Source organism: Morone saxatilis, unplaced genomic scaffold (assembly GCF_004916995.1).
Source record: "Morone saxatilis isolate NCDOM2014 unplaced genomic scaffold, NCSU_SB_2.0 Contig0, whole genome shotgun sequence".
Taxonomy (NCBI): Eukaryota; Metazoa; Chordata; class Actinopteri; family Moronidae; genus Morone; species Morone saxatilis.
The window spans coordinates 3124521-3127797 of NW_023339650.1; positions in this window are offsets into that span (position 1 = coordinate 3124521).

Below are 3277 nucleotides of genomic sequence, written 5' to 3' on the forward strand. Positions count from 1 at the left end.
GTGTGTTTATGATTAGCTGTGATCAACTGATGTAGCTGGAATTGAGAGTTGAGCCTGACTTCGTGGCCTACCTGAACCAACACTATGCTTAATATTTGAAGGAATCAGTGTGTAGTTGCTGTGTGGATTATGTTCACTGGCAGTGGTTTTGCGGCAGACAATCTGGTACATTCTTGTACCACGCAGAAGTCAAAAGGAAGTGTTGGGTGGATAGTTGGTGTCCAAAGTGCAGGACTTTGACAGTGGACACTGGAATTCAGTAAAACCAACGTCTGGAAAAGTGAACCCTTACATCAGCGTGTTTAGAACTAGACTATACTGCAACCAAATGTTTTGCCTACACTTTTGGAGAGCACTTATGTCGTCCATATTTTATGTTGATGATACATAATGTTTGGTCAAAGATGAAATATGATAACTTTGATGGTCCTCAGACTTTCCTTCTAGCACCATCATCAGGTCAATATATCAATTTGTCCAATATTTTTGTTTATGACCAAATACCTGTGTACTATATATACTCGTAATCTAACAGACAGATCGCACATACTGTTTCCTAACCTTAACTAAATGCTTTGAGTCACCTAAACAGAACCATAAACACCTCATGTGCTAGTTTCTACATGAGGACAGTGAATGTTCTGCATACGTTCATAATCAATATTTATAATACAGTTATAAAACAATGAAAACATTTTGATTGGAAAAAAACAATCCTGTATTTCTTTAAAAATGTGTGTGCTGTTTCAAATTAGTAATGTCATTTTTCGAGGACATGGTTGCATCACCGTATGGTTAAGCTTAAGTTGCCTCCCTCCCACCAAGAATGTCAAAGATCCTCAGTGAAGCACAAGCCCATCCATCACGCTCACTACTGTAAGTGCCACTGATAAAAAAAATACAGTTTAATGCAACTTCAATGCCGTCTTCAACTTTGCCATGAATTTAGTGATGGATTATAAATGTTTGAAATGTAACATTTAAGTGTTTTGCACTTAATAGCTTGTGCTGTATTGTACCTCTTTATACAGAAAGTTTTTATCCACCAAAAAGGGTTTGCTGGTCTGGTCTACTTGGCTGATAAAAATATTTCAATATCTCATAGTTTGAGAATCAGTGGCGTTAGAGAAAAATAAAAGTCAAATTAAAGTCATATGTGCTATCTGCCCCTTTCTTTTCCCTTTGCTACATAAGTGGCATGGAACGTCCTACACTGGCACTGTGCACTGCAGAATCATCCAATATTAACATGATTCTAAGGTATACTAAGCTGTTCTGTTAAGATGGTAAGTGCTCTTGCTTGTGTGAACTTCTGTGTGTTTGTGTTACAGCCTTGGTTTTAGGTCATATAGTGTTTTGTGTGTCATATTTTATATACTAACAATTTCTCTCCATTACAGAATATTTCGCTTGCAGAAGGAGATTTCTTTCTTCGGAGTCGGAGGAATTTGTTTTGCTAACTCCTCTGCTCACAGCTCCACTTTCACTTTGATGTATTATTATGGATGGACTGTGCATAATGCTCTGGCATCAATACTCGTCTTGTGCATGTTTTTCAGTGAATACACATAGATCTCGGAGCCTGTTGAAAAGGTTCCTGTCGCAGGTAATCAATACAAAACCATGTTTGCTCTAACTCATGTCTGAGCTCTTACAACAGAATGCAGGGGCTTTCTTTGTCTCTGGGAGAGGTGAGCATTGTGCATGATCCGCTGACTAAGCTCCATCTGTAAAAAAGTAAAGTGAAAGGAAACCAATGGAGTGAAAGCTAGGGGAAACTTTATGCAAACTAGCACCTCGCTTTGTTGGATCTGAATTGAGCCTTTGATAAACAAAGGCTGTGAAGCATAATACAGTCTGTGTGTGGATGTCCTTTCTGGTCAAAGTGAAACTTACAACTGTAGGACTTTTTAAATCACTTGGACCATAATTACTAGTCAATATTTGTATCTCTATCTCGATGTGTTAAAATACAACATTACTTGTGCTTGGCCTTGGATCAGTTGTGGTTTTTTGTCAAGAGCGCGACTGTTTTTGTGATATTGATGCATTGGTGTCATTGTTTTACAGTCAGCTATAATTAATTACATCAATGCTTGGTTTCTAAACAGAATGTAAACTGTAAAACCGGATGAGTTAGTTCAACTCAAATTCTTTGAGGAAACCAATTGCCTTAAACTGTTTAAATGTATTATCTCCAACAAGTTAATGTTGGAAAATACTTTAATTGAGTAGAAGTAACTCAACTATTTATTGTTAAGGTAACTTGGGTAAATTAGGTCAGGTTAATTGTACAAATTCCATTTGTAAGTATGTTACACTCATATGCAGATTTTTTTTTTTAAGTATTTAAAGTAATCTGAATAAAGTAAGACTACCTTTAATACATCTTATTTATATAAATGTTACCACTTAAAATTAATTTACTCAGTTTTCTTCCATTATGGCAAATTATTACATTACCTGTTAAAACAGCCGACGTAGGACACAAAAAGCTATGCTTCACAAGAGAGTCTCGCCTATTTGTTCTTTGAACAGTGAAAAGGGTCTAAGTCATATTGACAGCAACAAATACACCTATTACTACAGTTTCAGTGTCTGTATCTGTAGAATATGTCCCAGACATGGAAAAAAAAAAAGTATTTATATTTTAAATTCCTCCTGTATCAGATTTCCGATTAAAAGCTCTCTAGTGTGTCTGTGGTCCATTCATATGTTAACAGGGTTTGTATTGTACTATGTTTATCAAAGGCAAACTCAGTAAAGAAAGAGAGGCCTGGCAGCAGCAGCTCCGCAGCAGAAACACTGTCTGTGTGATCATCTCAGGTGTGCGAGCCGCAGAAGTTCAGCAAGGCGGCCGTCACGCACTGCTCAGGTAGGCAGTGTGAACAGGGTGGTGGACCTATCACCATACACGAATGTCACTCAAAATCCTTCTTGAGTTGGGAGAATACCTACTCTAAAGTAGGAGCTAAAAAAGTCCCTCCCACAGTGTCCAGGGGGGTCCTCCAACTGTTCTTAGAACTATGAAAAAGTCCCTTAGTCCTTATGACAGTATACAAATACAAAAAGATATCCTCCAAATATCCTCAAGAAAAACTTCAAATCTGATATCAGTAGCTCACATTCCTGTCACCACTCTCCTCCCTTTCGACTGCCTCCCCCCTGCCTCCCTCTTCCTTACACAGCACTTTGTTGTCCCTTCTCTTCATTCCATGTGAAAATGGAACTACAGGTAGAACATGGCAAAACTAATGAGACTATTTTTTTTTTTTTT